The sequence below is a fragment of the Pongo pygmaeus genome, chromosome 8, assembly GCF_028885625.2.
Source record: "Pongo pygmaeus isolate AG05252 chromosome 8, NHGRI_mPonPyg2-v2.0_pri, whole genome shotgun sequence".
NCBI classification, from domain to species: domain Eukaryota; kingdom Metazoa; phylum Chordata; class Mammalia; order Primates; family Hominidae; genus Pongo; species Pongo pygmaeus.
The window spans coordinates 98326938-98346682 of record NC_072381.2 but is presented as its reverse complement, the minus strand read 5'-3'; the positions used below and the strand labels follow the sequence as shown (position 1 = coordinate 98346682).

General features: G+C 42.7%; 1 pseudogene; it reads left to right on the top strand.

Moving 5' to 3' along the window:
* The first annotated feature begins 4719 nt into the window (after window positions 1–4719).
* On the top strand, window positions 4720–7308 carry LOC129045305 (X-ray repair cross-complementing protein 6-like; annotated as a pseudogene).
* The last annotated feature ends 12437 nt before the right edge of the window (window positions 7309–19745 follow it).

The following is a 19745-nucleotide window of genomic DNA, read 5'->3' as shown; positions in this document are numbered from 1 at the left end:
ACAAAGAGAAGAACATTCCTTATAGGAGCAGGCATCCTACTCCTGGAAGAGGCCTTATAAATCCAGGTTCCCGAGCAAGCAGTTGTCTGAAAAAGCAATCTGACCCTCTGAGTAATCTCAAGGGACACTTCCTAGTTCTATTATTCTCTGGTTCCTTGGAGAAGGGCAAAAATAATACATATCATCTCATGTTTGAAACACCTTACTGATACTACCATCTTGTTATAACCATGTGTGGTACTTTCAATCCATTACCTCAACTTATGCAACTTGGCTTGTCATTGCATTCTATGCAAACTTGGCTGGGAGAAAAGAGGTCTGGGTTCCAGTTCTCTGGAAGTCATTTAAACTCCTCCTGTGTCAAATTCCTCACCTCGAAAAGGAGAGGACACTCTAGGTGATGCCTGAGGCCCTTCAAGTTCTAACGTCTTAGGCTTCTACCCATCTAGAACAGTGCTTCCAATAGAAATATCAAGTGAGCCACCTAATTTTAAATCATCTGGTCACCACCTAAAAAAGTTACAAGAAGTACACTTTGGGAGGCCAAGGTGGGCAGATCACGAGGTCAGGAGTTTGAGACCAGCCTGGTGAAACCCTGTCTCTACTAAAAATACAAAAATTAGCCAGGCATGGTGGCACGTGCCTGTAGTCCCAGCTACTTGGGAGGCTGAGGCAGAAGAATCGCTTGAACCCAGGAGGGAGAGGTTGCGGTGAGCTGAGATCGTGGCCACTGCACTCCAGCCTGGGTGACAGAGCGAGACTCTGTCTCAAAAAAAAAAAAAAAAAAAGTAACAAGAAATAGGTAAAAATAATTTTGATAATAAATTTTATTTAACCCCATATATCCAAAATATCAGTATCTCAACCACTAAGCAGTGTTTAAAAAAAAATTTTTTTTTTTGAGACGGAGTTTTGCTCTTGTTGCCCAGGCTGGAGTGCAATGGCACCATCTTGGCTCACTGGAATCTCCACCTCCCAGGTTCAAGGGATTCTCCTGCCTCAGCCTCCCAAGTAGCTGGGATTACAGGTATTCGCCAGCAAGCCCGGCTAATTTTTTGTATTTTTATTAGAGACGGGGTTTCACCATGTTGGCCAGGCTGGTCTCAATGGTCTCAAACTCCCGACCTTGGGTGATCCACCCCCGTTGGCCTCCCAAAGTGCTGAGATTACAGGCATGAGCCACAGGGCCCGGCCTGTTTTAAAAATTATAATGAGATATTTTACATTTTTTTTCCTTCTACGTCTTCAAAATCTAGTGTGTATTTTATACTTACAGCACATCTCAATTAAGATGTTAAATTTTCACTGGAAATACCTGATCTGTTTTTAGATTTCATAAAATTTGCAGTTGTAAAAGGTATGACCCACATACCCAAATTGTTCCAAATACACTTAAAAATTTTTTCCAATAACTGAATCAAGCATTAGGTTTTCTGCTTTTTAGTTGACAAGTAATAATTGCACACATTTATGGGTACAGCATGATATTTCAATATGCATATTTAGTGTACAATGGCCAAATCAGTGTAATTAGCATATGCATCACCTCCAATATTTATCATTTATTTGTGTTGTGGACATTCAAAATCCTCTCTTCTAGCTTTGTGGAAACATACAATAAATGACAGTTAACCACATTTACCCCACAGTGCTGCAGGACACCAGAACCCATTCCTTCTATCTAAGATTGGTTTTTAAATTAAACTTGAATCAATATACAATTGTGATCTTCTCTTGCATTAGTCACATTTCAGGGACTTCACTGCTGCACGTGGCTTTGCATAGTGGGGATCGTTGCATGGGACAGTGGGGAGGGGTCCCGTAGGTGTGACCCGTCCTGCCCTGCTCACATCCCCAACTGACTGCTAGTTCAGAGTGAGAGTGGAAAGGTGTCACAGCCGATGTCAAGCCAGGCAACACCTGCTCGGCCACTTCATTGTCTGCGTACCAAGGAGAAGCCAAAGAAGGGCAGGCCTATCTGGTCCGCAGGCACAGTCCCCAGCCCCTTTCCATGGAGCTGCTGCCAACGTTTCCACAGGCAGAGGCCATGTTTCCAGCTCAGACGCAAAGGCATGGGGAGGCGGCAGGCATCTGAGCTTCCTTTTCTTACTCAAAGGAATGCCCACCAGGCAGCCAGCCAGGGCGCAGCCCAGACTCTACGTGTCACTTTGGGTATTTGGGCTTTATTAGCACAAGTCAGATGCAGTGTGATGGGGGCAGTGGTAGTGGTGAGCAGGCAGTAGGGACAAAGTTCTAGGGGACGGTGGGTGAAGCATTAGCACTAGCAAACAAGATCAAGAGAAGGGCATATCTGCTCTACCAGGGGTACAGGGAGAGTTCATAGATTTCAGAAATGTCACTTGGAACCTCACAGCACTGCTTGAGGGGAAGCATCGAAAGACACCGCAAGGACAATCCTTTTATTCCTTCTAGAACTGTGGAGAAACGTTACAACCAGCAAGGGCTTTACACTTTAATTTTTTCTTTTTAATAGAGATATGATTTTGCCATGTTGCCCAGGCTGGTCTTGAACTCTGGGCTCAAGCGATCCACCTGCCTTGACCTCCCAAAGTGCTGGGATTACAGACATGAGCCACTGCGCCTGGCCAGCTTCACGCATGTTGTTATAATCTTCATGGACAAATCGAAACTCAAGTAACTTGTCCAAGGTTTTTCATCTACAAAGCTGAAATTTAAATTCAAGTCTATTTGACTCCAAAGGCTGCACTAAAGATTTAATAATAATAACATTTTTATTATTATTATTATTTTAGACGGAGTTTTGCTCTTGTTGCCCAGGCTGGAGTGCCATGGCGTGATCTCGGCTCACTGCAACCTCCGCCTCCTGGGTTCAAGCGATTCTCCTGCCTCAACCTCCTGAGTAGCTGGGATTACAGGCATGTGCCACCACACCCGGCTAATTTTGTATTTTTCATAGAGATGGGGTTTCTCCAGGTTGGTCAGGCTGGTCTCGAACTTCTGACCTCAGGTGATCCACCCACCTCGGCCTCCTAAAGTGCTGGGATTACAGGCGTGAGCCACCGTGCCCCGCCAATAGTACCATTGTTAATTAGTTATTAATAATATCTAATAATAACAGGTTATGTTTATTGAATGATGCCATGTGCCTGGCACCATGCCAGGTAGTTTATAGACTTGAATTAATTTATACTCACATTTCTGTGAAGTATGATTTCATACCCATCTTACAAATAAGGAAAACTGAGTCTCACAGAGGTCATGTAACTTGTCCAAGTTCTTGAAACTTGTAAGTAATAGAACAGATTCAAGCCTGACTTCCAAGCACATGAGCTTAGCCTTGATGTACTGCCTCTTATGGGAATACTTATGGTGGCAGATGCTGCTGATGTCCCACACTGTATCTTCTTGGTCCACATCTGAGCTCACTGCATCATCCCACCTCAAGTGCCTGCATCTCTGCTTCTCTGCCTGAAGGCTTTCTTGGGCACCTGGGGAGCTGTGGGGGACTTAGCACCTTTGGGCATGCATTAGAGTCTGAGAGCTGCTATGACAACGTTCCATAAATGAGTTGGTTTAAAACAACAGAGATTTATTCTCTGACAGTTCTGGAGGCTAGAGGTCTGAAGGCAAGGTTGATACCTTGGTGGTTGATACCAGCAAGGCCACACTTTCTCTGAAGGCTCTCGGGGAAGGTCCTGCCTTGCCTCTTCCTGGCTCTTGGGGGTTGCTGAAAGTCCCTGGCACTCCTTGGCACGTGGCAGCACCACTCCAATCCTGCCCGCATCTTCACATGGCTGCCTCCCTGCTGTATGTCCCTGTTCTTGTGTCTCTTCTCAAGGATACCAGTCTTATTGGATTAATGGCTGGCTCTACTCCAGGCTGACCTCAGCCTGTTTTTTTTTTCTTTTGAGGCAGAGTCTCGGCTGTGTTGCCCAGGCTGGAGTGTAGTGGCACAATCTCGGCTCACTGCAGCCTCCACCTCCCAGGTTCAAGCGATTCTCCGGCCTCAGCCTCCCGAGTAGCTGGGATTACAGGCCCCGCCACCATGCCTGAGTAGTTTTTGTATTTTTAGTAGAGATGAGGTTTTGCCATATTGGCCAGGCTGGTCTGGAACTCCTGATCTCAAGTGATCCCCCTACCTCGGCCTTCCAAAGTGCTGGGATTACAGGCATGAGCCACTGTGCCCAGCCTGACTTCATCTTAATTAATTACATCTGCAACAACTTTGTTTCCAAATAAAGTCACATTCTGAGGTTCCAGAAAGAACATGACTTTTGGGGGCACACTATTCAACCCAGTTCAGAGGGCAGCCTTCAGCCAACGAGGGAGGGGAGTGGGTAGCCAAATGCTCCAGCCACCCCATCCTCTGGTGGCACAATTCCAAGGCGTGTTCCACATGAATTCCCAGAGGTTCCCCAGTGAAAATGAACCTCAGCTGCCCACAAGAGCCCTGCTCATTAATGTACCCATTATTGACTTTTCTTATTTCCCTTTCTCACTTTCCCTACTTCTTCATTTGGGCTTCCTAGGATCACCACCCAAATAAACTACCTGTCCCCAGGTGTTTTTTTGTTTTCTTGTTTTTTTTGTTGTTGTTGTTGTTGTTGTTGTTGTTGTTGTTGTGGGGGGGGGCAGGGAATTCAAATGCATGACCTATTTTTGGTTAAAAGTGAAAAGAGATTCTTGTCTTCTGTCCAAGTTGGTCACTTCCCTGCGCCAAAGTGAACAGTAGCCAAAATGTCAGGGTGGGAGTTGTGTTACAAAATCGAGGGCGATGAAGAAGCAGAAGAAGAACAAGAAGAGAACTTGAAGCGAGTGGGGACTATAAATATTCAGGAAGACATACTTTGATTTTTTTGGTTGATGCCTCCAGGGCTATGTTTGAATCTCAGAGTGAAGATTTGACTCCTTTTGACGTGAGCATCCAGTATATCCAAAGTGTGTACATCAGTAAGATCATAAGCAGTAAGAAAGATCATAAGCAGTAAGATCATAAGCAGTGAGATCATAAACAGTTAGATCATAAGCAGTGAGATCATAAGCAGTGATTGAGATCTCTTGGCAGTGGTGTTCTATGGTATTGAGAAAGACAAAAATTCAGTGAATTTTAAAAATATTTACATCTTACAGGAGTTGGATAATCCAAGTGCAAAACAAATTCTAGAGCTTGACCAGTTTAAGGGGCAGCAGGGACAAAAACGTTTCCAAGACCTGATGGGCCACAGATCTGACTACTTGCTCAATGTAGTGCTGTGCGTCTGTGCCAGCCTCTTTAGTGATGTCCAATTCAAGGTAAGTCATACGAGGATCATGCTGTTCACCCGTGAAGACAACCCCCATGGCAATGATAGTGCTAAAGCCAGCCAGGCCAGGACTGAAGCCAGTGATCTCTGAGATACAGGCATCTTCCTTGACTTGATGCACCTGAAGAAACCTGGGGGCTTTGACATATCCTTGTTCTATAGAGATACCATCAACATAGCCAAGGATGAGGACTTCAGGGTTTGCTTTGAGGAATCCAGCAAGCTAGAAGACCTGTTGCAGAAGCTTTGCGCCAAGGAGACCAGGAAGCAAGCACTCAGCAGGTTAAAGCTGAAGCTCAACAAAGATATAGTGATCTCTGTGGGCATTTGTAATCTGGTCCAGAAGGCTCTCAAGCCTCCTCCAATAAAGCTCTATCAGGAAACAAATGAACCAGTGAAAACCAAGACCCTGGCCGGGTGTGTTGGCTCACGCCTGTAATCCCAGCACTTTGGGAGGCCGAGGCAGGGAGATCACCTGAGGTCGGGAGTTCAAGACCAGCCTCACCAACATGGAGAAACCCTGTCTTTACTAAAAGAAAATACAAAATTAGCCAGTCGTGGTGGTGCATGCCTGTAGTCCCAGCTATTCGGAAGGCTGAGGCAGGAGAATCACTTGAACCCGGGAGGCGGAGGTTGCGGTGAGCCGAGATTGTGCATTGTACTCCAGCCTGGGCAGCAAGAGCGAAATTCTGTCCTCCCCTCTCCCCGAAAAAAAAGAAAAGAAAAACAAAAAAAAAAAACAAAGACGCAGACATTTAACACAAATACATGCAGTTTGCTTCTGCCTAGTGATACCAAGAGGTCTCAGATCTTTGGAAATCATCAGATTTACTGGAAAAAGAGGAAACAGAAGAGCTAAAATGGTTTAATGATCCAGGTTTGATGCTCATGGGTTTCAAGCCCTTGGTAATGCTGAAGAAGCACCATTACCTGAGGCCCTCCCTGTTGGTGTACCCTGAGGAGTCGCTGGTGATTGGGAGCTCAATCCTGTTCAGCGCTCTGCTCATCAAGTGTCTGGAAAAGGAGGTCATAGCATTGTGCAGATACACACCCCACAGGAACATTCCCCCTTATTTTGTGGCTTTGGTGCCACAGGAAGAGGAGTTGGATGACTAGAAAATTCAGGTGACTTCTCCAGGTTTCCAGCTGGTTTTTTACCCTTTGCTGATGATAAAATGAAGGTGCCCTTTATTTATTTATTTATTTATTTATTTATTTATTTATTTATTTATTTATTTTTGAGATGGAGTTTCACTCTTGTTGCCCAGGCTGGAGTACAATGGTGCGATCTCGGCTCACTGCAACCTCTGCCTTCCGGGTTCAAGCAATACTCCTGCCTCAGCCTCCTGAGTAGCTGGGATTACAGATGCCTGCCACCATGGCCACCTAATTTTTTGTATTTTTAGTAGAGACGGGGTTTCACCATGTTGGCCAGTCTGGTCTTGAACTCCTGACCTCAGGTGATCCGCCCACCTCGACCTCCCAAAGTGCTGGGATTATAGGCATGAGCCACCTTGCCCGGCAAAGATGCCCTTTACTGAAAAGGTCATGGCAACTCCAGAGCAGATGGACAAGATGAAGGCTATCATTCAGAAGCTCCGCTTCACATACAGAAGTTGACACCTTTGAGAATCCCGTGCTGCAGCAGTACTTCAGGAACCTGGAGGCCTTGGCCTTGGATTTGATGGAGACTGAACAAGCAGTAGATCTGACATTGCCCAAGGTTGAAGCAATGAATAAAAGACTGGGATCCCTGGTGGATGAGTTTAAGGAGCTTGTTTACCTGTCAGATTACAATCCTGAAGGGAAAGTTACCAAGAGAAAGCACGATAACGAAGGTTCTGGGAGCAAAAGGCCCAAGGTGGAGTATTGAGAAGAGGAGCTGAAGACCCACATCAGCAAGCGCATGCTGGGCAAGTTCACTGTGCCCATGCTGAAAGAGGCCTGCCAGGTGGACGGGCTGAAGAGTGCGCTAAAGAAGCAGGAGCTGCTGAAAGCCCTCATCACGCACTTCCAGGACTGACCGGAGGCCACGCATGCAGCCGCCCTTCCACACCGTGCCCAGGCTGCCTGGCCTTGTTCTCAGCCAGTTAAAATGTGTTTCTTCTGAGCTAGGAAGAGTCTGCCCAACAGAAGTCGAAGGACTTTAAGTTTTTCAGGCTTTCTGTTGCCATGGTGATGGTGTAGCCCTCCCACTTTGCTGTTCCTTACTTTACTGCCTGAATAAAGAGCCTTAAGTTTGCACTATTAAAAAAAAAAGTTAAAAGAAAATGAGCCTCAGGCCTTTTGTCTGTTCAGTATGCCTTATCACAGGCAGCCAGGAGGCTTTTCTAGGGTCCTGTAATGATGGTTTTTGCTCCATGTTGGTTTAAGCAGGTTTCTGGGGGCCCATAATGCCTTGGATGAGTAGGTGGGAGCCTGCTAGGGAGGGCTGGGTTGGGAAAGTGGGATATATGTCTATAGCTGGTGCTAGGCCTGTGGCTTTATGTAGAATGACTTTGCTAACTTGTGTCATCAAGGTTGACGATTTTATCAGTTATTGCTAAGAAATAGTATAAACGTCAAGAAGTGTTTCTCAAACCAAGGGAATCCAATATGATAGCAACTGAGGGAAGATCTAGGGAAGGTGGAACATAGCATGGTGATAATGTCAATTGGGAATTTCTAATATTATAATATTCATATTATGCCATATCATCTATACATCCACCAGCTCTGTGGTTTTGTTCACAATGGGCTCATCCATCACCTCGTTCAACATTTCTCAAATGCATCTTGCCAGATGCTCCTGAGAGAAAAGTTTCTGTGATCCAATCACGTGGATGAATGCCGATTACTACTCACTCTTCCTGAAGAGGCACAGTCCATATTAATATATTAAAAGTTCTGAAAATTTTGCTGTTGAAATTAAAATCCAGTTTAGCATTGTTTCCCATACTTATTTTGCTATGGAACCTCTTCCTCATGTAATACCTATTTAACTATCATAGAGCTGGTATTCCACAGAATCCACTTTGGGAAACCCCAATCTATTTAACTAGTGTAGGTGCAAAAATATCTTCTGCAGCCCACAGGACTTCCTTTGCAGAGTGTGCCAGGGCACAACTGTCCTTTTTTGTCCACACCTCACCCCCAATCTCCAACCTCCCTTTCTCCTTTTTGCTTTTTTCTCCATTTGGGTTTAGGTCACAGGATTCTTGGCTGTGGGCTAACTCCTCCACTGCCATTGCCTTGACACATAAGTCCTCTTATCTAAGTCCTGCTTGGGGACCTTGGTCCAGCTGGGGTTCGGTGTGGCTCCCTCATCCCTATCTTTTCCAGGTGCTAAAAGGGTCTGGGGACCCTCCAGGAGACAGACATCTACAAGGAAAGATTCTATCACCAAGGAGCATCCACAAGCAGCCGGCATGATTCAGATCCTCCTACTTGGCTAGGGACACTGGAACTATTTTCCAAACGTGGGGTCTGTTGTGGGTTCAATTGTGTCCCCCCAAAATTTGTAGGTGTAAGTCCTTACCCCAGTACCTCAGAATGTGACCTTCTTTGGAAACATAGTTGTTGCAGACATAAGTGATTAAGATGAGATCATACTGGAGTAGAGTGGGCCCCTAATCCAGTGTGACTAGTGTCCTTATGAAAAGGGGGAATTTGGAGACAGGCGCGAACATGGGGAGAGCCCCACATGGAGACGGGAGCAGTGCCTCCACTACCCAGGAACTACCAGAAGCCAGGAGTGTGGCTTGGAACAGATTTTTCCTTAGTGCCCCAGAGGCAGCACAGCCCTGACAACAGCTTGGTCTCAGACTTCCAGGCCCCTGAATGTGAGAGAATCAATTTCTGTTGTGTAAGCCGCTCTGTGTGTTGTACTTTGTCACTGCTGCCCTGGCACACTCATCCATGGGAGAGAAATCTCTGCTTCTTCTCCTCTGGATTCACCAGCAGTGGTTCCTGACCCAGCTCCCTCACAGTGCGAGGAGGTGGAGATATTGGAGCTGACGTGCAGAGCCTCCCCAGTCCCAGGCCCTCTCTTTGTTAGGACCTGGTCAGTTCTCATGGCACCCTGGTGGCTGTGTGGATAGACTCAGGACCCCTCTTCTGGTAGAAGTGTTTGTGTCCTCTTCTTGAGTTCCACAGTGTCTCTGACCTCTGACGATCATAGTCAGTGGGAATGGTACTCCCAGCTTCCCTCTCAGGCCCCATGCTCACGACTGACCCCTGACCAAGCAGTGAGGATGTCACCTGGCTGGGAAAGCATCACTGACAGGGACAGACCAAAGTCCTACCCAGAGGCAGAACGTGAGATCCCGACCCCTCTGAGACGCAGTCAAAGCTACAGGCCTTCCCCGCCACTCAATAATGCTGCTTCCTCTGCATTTTGATTTGTTGCCGTGGAGAGAAGCAGGATGCGGCCCCCTGTATCCAACACCAACAAAACCACTGTATTTGATAATTATTAATCAGATAGACAAGGGGTTTCTTAATCTTGGCACTACTGACATTTGAGCCAGATAATTCTCCTTGTAGGGGCTGTCCTGTGCATTGTAGATGTTCAGCAGCATGCCTGCCCCCTACCCACAAGATGCCAGTAGCAACCCCCCCAACCAAAAATGTCTCCAGACATTTCCAAACATCCCCTTGGGGGCAAAATCTCACACAATTGAGACCCACTGAAATAGACCAACCTCAATATACTGATGCTACTCTGAGGTCCTTCCAATCCAAGGTCATTTCATTATTTCAATGATGTTAGGTTTTTAAAATGTATTTACTGTTGCCTGATCTCAATTATATAAGAAAAACCTACAAAAAAAAAAAAAAAGACTAGAAGAAAACGTTAATGCATGATTGTCTCTGAATGCTGGGTAGTGAATTTGTGAGTGAATTGTCTTTCTATTTTTTTGAATGTTTCTCTTATTTGCTATAGTAAGCATGTATTAGCTTTATACTTGAAAATAATCTGTTTGACTAGTGACCTAGGTATTTTCATGTTAAATGCAATAATAAGACCCTATTGCACACAGGATTAAAAAACTGGTTGAGTATAACCAAAGCAAAGTGATAAAGGAGAAAGTGGCACAGTTTAAATCCTGGCACTTCTACTCACTTAACTAGCCATGGGCATGCTGTTAATATCTGCCATGCTGGGCTGAGCCAAGGCTGAGTGTGGGAATATTTGTAAAGCATCTAGAATAGTAGGGGTTCAATACATGGTGGCTCCCACAATTATTAGGCTCCCTTCTGGTTCAAGACTCGAGGGCCCTCTTCATCCTGTGCCTGTGCTACTGCAAAGTCCTCTCCATAGAGAGTTACCACATGGATGTGGAAGGCCCAGGAAAGCCTCCCTGGGTAAGTGGGTCCTTTTTCCCAACCCTTCCAGACTCAGGGACTCTTCTAGAAGAAGAATAATGACAATTATTGTTTATAGTATTATTATTTTATCCCACAGTTTTCAGAGATGGCCCTTCTTCTTCTCAAACACCTTATGAGGTAGGAATAATAATCCTCTTTTGAGAGATGGAAAACCAAGCTCAGAGAGGTTATGCAACTTCTCCAAGGCTGCACAGCTGGTAAGCAACAAGAGCCAGCATCAAATAGTCCAACCCCCTCCACCTGTCTTATTTTAATAGGCAATAAAATTGAAGCTCAGAGAATGAAGTGACTTGTGCCCAAAGTCACCCAGCTAATAATGTCTCGAAGAAGAGCCAGGCTCATTTCCACCTTCACAGCATGCACAGGCAGCTCCGATTTGAGGGAGAAGAGAGAGGATGCCAATTTTGCTAAACAACATCACAGCTTAGAAAATAAAATTTGGAGCCAGACAGCCCGAGTTCAAATTCTAGTTCTATCCCTTGCCCCAGCTGTGTTATTCTGAGCAAGCTACTTAAAGTCTGTGAATTTTCATTTCTTCATCTCCAAGAAGAAAACAAGAAGATATTTAATAACAAATAATCCACATATGTACTTAGAATATAATAAGCAGTAGAAAAACATTAGGTGTTAACAAATTTTGCACAATGAGCTACTAAGAAATTAGGCAGTGACTAAATCTTTTGTTCCTTTTACTGCCAAAAAGCATTTTTCCCATGATTTAAAGTAAACCACTATCACTGTGAAAAATTTGAAAAACAGGGATAAGTATAAAGGGAACAATAACAATCACCTATGATGGCAACTAATTAAAAACAACCACAAAAAGCTCTTTACTTTGGGAAATCTCAAACATATAAAAAGGAAAAAAGGATAGTATAGGGAACCTCCATATTCCCATCACTCAGCTTCTTTAAATACTAACTTTTGGCCAATCTTATTTCATTTATAGTCCCATCTGCTTCTCTCCCATTTCTACCTTCAATCTTTTATGGCAAATCCCAGACATTATATAATTTCATTTCCAGATATTTCAGCATACATCTCTGAAATATACAGATTCTCTTTTCTGAAATTATAATTCCAATATTATGTTTTACAATTACAATTAATAATGTTTAATATTATCATATTACCAGGTCCAAATTTCCCCTAATTGTCTCATAAATGTTAGTTTGTTTGAATCGGGACCCAAATTGCATCCACATGTTGGATTGGTTCAGGTTTCTCAAATTTCTTTTAATCTATAGATTCCTCCTCCATCTCTTCTTTTCTCCTTGTAATTCATTTGTTTAGGAAATTGAATCATCTGTCCTATAGAGTTTCCATAGCCTGGATTTTGCTGATTGCATCCCTATAGTATTAGTTCACATATCCCCTGGACTGTGTGTTTCTTGTAAATTAGAAGTTCTATGTCAAGAATACATTATAGATGATATGGTGGACTTCCACTGGGACACATGTAATGTCTGTCTCTTAATCTCTCACTTTGAGAAGTGAACAGCCTTTGATGATCATAGCCCAGATCCACAAATTTCATCAGGGGTTACAAAAGAGTGGTATTTTAAACCTATCAGTACTTTCCATGTATTAGCTAGAGTGTTTCTATAAAGAAAAACTTACCTCATTGTGAGATATAGTTCGCCTAGGAAAAGCAAAGTAAATGCTTATTTATTTATTTATTTATTTATTTATTTTTTTGAGACAAGGTCTCACTCTGTTTCCCAGGCTGGAGTGCAGTGGTACCATCATGGCTCACTGCAGCCTCAACCTCCCAGGCTCAAGCAATTCTCCCACTTCAGCCTCCTAAGTAGCTGGGACCACAGGTGCACGCCACCATGCCCAGCTAATTTTTTTTTTTTCTAGAGACAGGCTCTCACTATGTTGCTCAGCCTGGTCTCAAACTCCTGGGCTCAAGTGATCCTCCCGAGCCACTGAGCATAGCAATACTTGATTCTTTGTGGCCAACTTTCAAAATAAAGATCCTTGGCATCATCCAAAGTGACCAATGAGTTTTGTTGTTGTTTTGTTTTGTTTTTGTGTCATTATCAGTTGATATTTATATTATTAACTCAAAAACATTAAACATAGCTTACATGTTTTAGTCCGTTGTAGAATAAATAATTAAAACTCAAATCATCTGAAGTTTTTATTCTTTTTCTTTGTTATTAAGTAGTATTGGGATTAGTTGATCTTTAGAGGTCTGCTGGAATTTTCCTGAGAAACTGTTAGGGCCTGGTGCTTTTTGTTGGCGAGCTCTTCATTTCTTCTATGGTAACTGGTCTGTTAAGACTTTATGTCTCTACTGAGACCAATTTAGGTAAGTTGCAATTATTCTAGAAAAGTATCCATTTCATTTAAGTTTCCAAATATTTTGCATAGAGTTGAAAAAAAGTCTCTTATGTTTTTGGTTTGGATTTCCTCTGCTTTGATGGTCCTACCCATCTACCCACACACAGTATTTCTAATCTTGTGTGTCCATGCTTCCTCTCATTTATCTTCTTGACCAGTTTAGTTGGTGCTTTGTATATTTTGTTGATTGTTTCAGCCTTAGGTTTATTTTTAAGTTCTACTTTCTAGTTTATTAATTCTTGCTTTCATCTTTATTAATTCCTTCCTTCTAGATTATTTTGGCTTACTCTGTGGTTTTCTTGCTTTTTGAATGGGGCATTTAATTCACTTATTTTCATTTTTACTGACATAGATATTTAATTCTAAACTTTTTCCTTTATTAATTGCATTAGTTGAATAGCCTAGACTTGATTATTTGTGTTTCCATTATCATTCTTTTCCAGAAATTCTATAATTTCAAGTTGTTCTTCTATCTCTAACAGCTGCTTAGTAACATGCTTTTTCCTAATTTTCAGATAGAGTAGTCTTTTCAGTTTTTTTTTTGGTCTGTTTGGTTTTCTAATTTTGTTTATGCTTTGGTTTTTGTGGTTTTGTTTTGTTTTTGTATTATTACCAGTTGGTATGTATATTATAATCTCAATGAACATAAACATAGTTAACATGTTTTAGTCTATTGTAGAGGAAATTATTAATCCTGTATTTGGTTGAGCATTAATAATTTTGGTTTTTAAATTTTGTTTATAATTACTAATTTTATTATATTGTGATCAGAGAGTATTCTCTTTGTTCTTTGAAATTTAATGAGGTTTTCCTTATGGCCCAAAGTGTAGTCATTTGAGAAGGTGTTTTTGCCACTATGGGGGTCCAGGTTTCTACATACATCTATAAGATCTACCTTATTGGTTACGTTTGTATCTCCTGCATCCTTATTGTCCACTTGATCTCTCTTGGATCGACAGACATGGATTAAAATCACCAATTATTTGGGTTTCCATTTCCCCTGCATCTTTAGTTGTTAGGTGCTTCAATGTTAATAACTTAGATATCTTCAATGTGAATTGTTACCTTTAGTATTTTAAAGTCTCCTTGCCTCCTTTAGTGCTTTTTGGTTTAAATTCCATCTTGTCAGATATCAAAATTGTAACTGCTTTTAAGTTTTAATTTGCATTTGTTTTAATATCTTTTTTTTTCTTTTTTTTAACCTTTCAGGACCTCTTGTTTTAGGTGTGCCTCTTGTGTAGAGCAGTGTTAAATTTTGCTATATTAGCCAATGTGGAAGTCTTTTTTTTTAGTAAGTAAATTAAGCCTATTTACATTTATTGATATTATTGATATGTTTGACCTTGCTCTATCATCTTATTTTATCTTATTACTAACTTCGAATATACTTTTTTATCCTTGAAACTTTTCTTCCAGCCTGTAAGCCCTTCACTGGGCAAAGTTCCATGTAACTCGCTTTTCTTTCCACCATCCTTCATGCTGTTTTTGATGCTATTTTCTAGTTCACACCGATCATATATCCATCTTGTGATCCTAAAGCTTGGAAACCTCAGCCTGTTAAAACACTTAGAGTCAAAGCATTAGTCTGTGGCAGTGTGTTCCATCACGAATGAAGTTGTTGTTTAGAGAGACCCACCCAGACTCGCTTGACATAGGAATGAACCCGGAGTTTGGAAATTAAAAGACAAAGGGTGTTAGGAGAGGAGAGAAATGCTTCTGGGAGCGTTTCCCCTTACTTAATGAATTACTAGGAGATTTGTGGCTACACAGCCCGTCCGGGTAAGTCTTTCAGCATGTGGACCCAGGAGCGTCATGGGCTTGCTCCACTATATCCTCGCTGCCCTTTCCGTGAACTGAGACACTTCCTGTCACCAGTTTATTTTCACTTCTCTCCTGGCAGCTGGCCACTGCAATCGGCATGCATTTGAAATCATTTGCTACTTACTTGAGAATTCACACTAGGGAGAAAGGGAAGAAAATAACCATTCCTGGGGACACCACAAAAGTCAACATTGACAAAAACTCATTTCCACTTTTTTTTTTTTTTTTTTGCTACCCAAATGACTGTGGATTAAGAGACCCAGAGAATGCCAAATAAACTGTAGGATAAGAGAAAGAAAAGTTCAAGTCAGTTGCAGGGGTGCCTTAATGAAGCTGCAATCCCTTTGCTAGCCTCGTGCAAGCCAGTCGGCTCCGCGGTCTATCACCCTCCCTCTTGGTGTTCAGCGCCAGACTCATCCGCTCCAGGCAGAAGTTGCACATGTCGGGATTTTCTTGGGATTTTTCTGAGAGCTTTGATTTGGTCTCAGATGTGTGGGTTTTGTTGTTTGTAAACTAGAAACATAGGAAGTTGAAACTGAGAGGAAACCTCAGAGGAAGGCAATATCACAGCAAGAGCTTTGGTTTAAATAGTCTCAGATTCAAATCATAGCTCTGACACCATGTGACCTCTCTGAGCCTCAGTTTCCCCATCCAAAGGATGAAGAATATAACACAGGGTTTTTGCAAGTCTTAAATGAGTTAAGTCAGTGGTCCTCAGGTCAGCAGCATCAGTATCACCTGGGAACTTGTTAGAGATGCAAATTATCAGGCCTCACCCCAGGCCCACTGAATCAGAAGCTCAGGAGGTGGGCTTTGCAACCTGTGGCTGAAAAAGCTCTCCAGGTGATTCTAATGCGTTTGATAACCACTGGTGTAACTAAAGTGTCTAGCACAGAGTTGGCAACATAGTAAGTCTTAGATAAATGGTAGCTCTTTGCATTGTTATTATTTAGAGCTCAGCTCAATCTTGTGTTTATGGCTGGATCAACAGGGGCCCAGGGAGGTAGCAGTTTGCTGAAGAGCACAGTGAATTAGTTGAATTAGTGGCACAGCTGGGGTTGAACCCGTGTCTCCTGGTTCCTTCCTGTCTCTTTCTCGCCCTCTTAAAAAAATTTACATTGATGAGCCAATGTGTCTTCTTCACAGTAAGTTTGGGAAATAGGGAAAACAGGTCAAATTAAAACTAAAACTTACCTACAACCCTAACCTTCCCCTCCCAAGAGACAGCCATAGTTGACTTCTGTATGTTTTCTTCTATATTTTTAATGCACATAGATATAGGTATACAATGTAATAGTTATATATTATACATGTATATAATATGTATTGTCATTCATATAATATATATAAGGGGTGTGTGTGTGTGTGTGTGTTTAGTAACACAAAATTGGGATCACACTGACTAAATGGATTTAAAAGTCAAATAGTACTACTAGGTTTATAATTTTTAAAATAACTCTATCTCTCCCCACTCCCAATTCTTGTTCCCAGAGGTAACTACTTTCTGTCTTTTCAACTATTTCTTATATTTTACTCCATTTTTATAAATAACAGCTTATAGTACTTTCATGATTTTTTCATATTATCCATTAACTCTCAACTATGGAGAATGAGGATTTAGGTACTGCCTAATTTCTTAGTAGTAGCTCATTGTGCAAAGTTTGGTAACACCTAATGTTTGCTGAGTACTCATTGTTTGGCAGGTATATTCTAAGTGCAAATGTAGATTATTTGTTCTTAAACATATTCTTTTCCTCTTACAGATGAGAAAATGGAAGCCCAGAGACTTAAGTAGTTTGCTCAGAATAACATACACTATCCCCTCAAAATGCATGCATACACTATAGTGGACAAATTTTGAAGTACCTCATCTTACTTATTTATTTATTTATTTATTTTGAGATGGAGTTTTGCTCTTGTTGCCCAGGCTGGAGTGCAATGTTGCGATCTCAGTTCACCGCAACCTCCGCCTCCCGGGTTCAAGCGATTCTCCTGCCTCAGCCTCCTGAGTAGCTGGGATTACAGGCATGTGCCACCATGCCCGGCTAGAAGTACCTCATCTTACATTGACTCCTTTAACTCCCTCTCATCTACCCATTATGATGAGTTTCCAAAAGCCATCAAAGTCCTTACCCTAGGAATCTGGAATTGGAATGGAGAAAGAGTTAGAATTTCAGCCTGTCTGGAATTGTCATATGTGTGCATTTGGGCACTGTGGGTAACTCTCTGCATTTGCCCCATAGACTAAATATCAGAGAGATCTGGTATGCAGTGAGAATGACATAGAGGTCCAGAGAGAAGCAGAGATCCATGAAACAAGATTTGTGCAGACTTCCCACTTCCCAACTCCAACCCCCCATGAAGCTTGGCTCATTCCTACTGTTTAGTGTAGTAGAATGTCCCTGAATCTCAATAATAAATTGTCTATCTTTGCTTTAAAAGTTCAAGTGTGTTTCTGTTCCTTGCCCCCAAACAAGCTCTAATGATTATATGATCATACATAACAGTCCCAGCTTAAGAACCCCTGCCTTAGGCACAAGAGCAGGCACAGAGTTGATAGGAAATTGGGTATATCCCCATTCACCCAGTTGCAGTATAAAGAATCATTAGATTGGAAAACAGGACCATGAGAAATGGAGAGGAGGAAAACATTTTGCAGTAGCATCGTGTGGATGGATGAGATCTCCATTCAGTGCTTGGTAGGACCAGAAATCCCAGGAGCAGTTACAGATGACTGGGACAAGGCCATGTGGAAATGTAGGATATGAGTATGGTTTGGGAGGTGTCTTGGATTCAAAAAGAGAAATTTGGAGCTGTTGCAGCTCTTGTGATCTAGCTGGTTGGGAAAAATCACAGAATAACTTTAAGCTTCCATTTCTTGTGAATCTATTGATGATTCTTCCTTAAAGATCAAGCCAGCTTTGTGCAACCTAATAAAATGAGCTCATTCCTGGTCCACTCCAATTCAGGAGCTGCTAGCACTGAAACAACAACCCAAAAAATAATTAGATAATTTTTATCCCTCAATCCTCCCATAGTTCTCCTGACACTCTCCAAATTCCCATTCTGAGAAGGCAACTATTTTATTTATTTATTTGTCTATATTATTTGTTGCATAGCAAATCACCCCAAGACTTAGTGGCTTAAAACAACTATTTATGATCTCTATAGCTTCTATAGGCCTGAAATTTGGAAGTGGCTCAGCTGGCCAGTTCTGGCTTGGGGTCTCTCATGAGGCTACAGTCAAATGTTGGCTGGGGCTGCATCATCCAAAGGCTGTACGTAGGTTGGAGAATCCAATTCCAAGGTAGCTCACTCATGTGGTTTGCAAGTTGATGCTGGTTGTCGGCAAGAGGCCTCAGTTCTTCTCCTCATGGACTTCTCCACAGGGCTGCTTGAGTGTCCTTATGCTGTGGTAGCTGGCCTTCCCCAGAGTGTGCATTTCAAATGTTAGAGAGAGCCAGGTGGAAGCTGTATCTTTTTTTTTTTTTTTTTTGAGACGGGGTCTTGCTCTGTTGCCCAGGCTGGAGTGCAGTGGCGCGATGCCGGCTCACTGCAAGCTCTGCCTCCCAGGTTCACACCATTCTCCTGCCTCAGCCTCCCAAGTAGCTGGGACTACAGGCGCCCGCCACCACGCCCGGCTAATTTTTGTATTTTTAGTAGAGACGGGGTTTCACTGTGTTAGCCAGGATGGTCTCAATCTCCTGATCTCATGATCCACCCGCCTGGGCCTCCCAAAGTGCTGGGATTACAGGCGTGAGCCACCGCACCCGGTTGAAAGTTATATCTTTTTAATGACAGGCTTGGAAGCCACATAGCGTTACTTCTGCCACATTCTATAACATTCTATGTTATTTTATTTTATTTTATTTTATTTTTTTTGTGATGGAGTCTCGCTCTTGTTGCCCAGGCTGCAGTGCAGTGGCGCAATCTTGGCTCACCACAACCTCCACCTCCCAGGTTCAAGCAATTCTCCTGCCTCAGCCTCCCAAGTAGCTGGGACTACAGGTGCCCGCCACCATGCCCAGCTAATTTTTGTATTTTTAGTAGAGACGGCGTTTCACCATGTTGGCCAGGCTGGTCTCGAGCTCCTGTCCTCAGGTGATCCACCCACCTCGGCCTCCCAAGGTGTTGGGATTACAGGCATGAGCCACCGCACCTGGCCAACATTCTGTATTACAAGTGACTCACCAATGGCCCACATTCTAGGGGAATGGAATTAAACTCTACCTTCTGAAGGAAGGTGTGTCAAAGAATTTGAATACATATGTTAAAATCACCACAGTAACCAACATATCTGTTTCCATGGAAATAGAGGGAAAACTATTATGCTTCTTTATTTAACATTTGAATATCTACAATCAAGGAGGGCTAATCGGATTCAGATGGTGTTCCAGTTCCCACCTGTTCCAAGTGGCTTCCAGGGGCACTGTACTGCAAAATATTCTGAGGGCATACCAAAGTTCAGGAAAGAGTAGTGCCATGGTTCATTTGCCATATCTGGCATCACAAACCCTATACATCCCTACACCAGAGTAGGGAGTGCTGACACATGAGCAGGTGCTTAGCCCTGTGATTTCTGTGGCAGGTGCTCAGCCCTGTGATAGGGACAAATATGAATAAGACACAGGCCTAGCTCTCCAATTGTCTGCAATCTTTTTATTGTGGCAGGTGCTTAGCCCTGTGATAGGGACAAATATGAATAAGACACAGGCCTAGCTCTCCAATTGTTTACAATCTATTTATTGAAGACTATGATGAACATAGTGAGCTACTCACTAAATTCCAGTCCTCCCTTTGTTTCATGGTAATAAAACTATAGCTAGACACATGGGTATCCAGTGGATACATGTCCTAGTTTCCTGTAGAGTTAGCTATGGCCATGTGACTAAGTTTTCTCCAAGGTAAGTAGAAGTGATA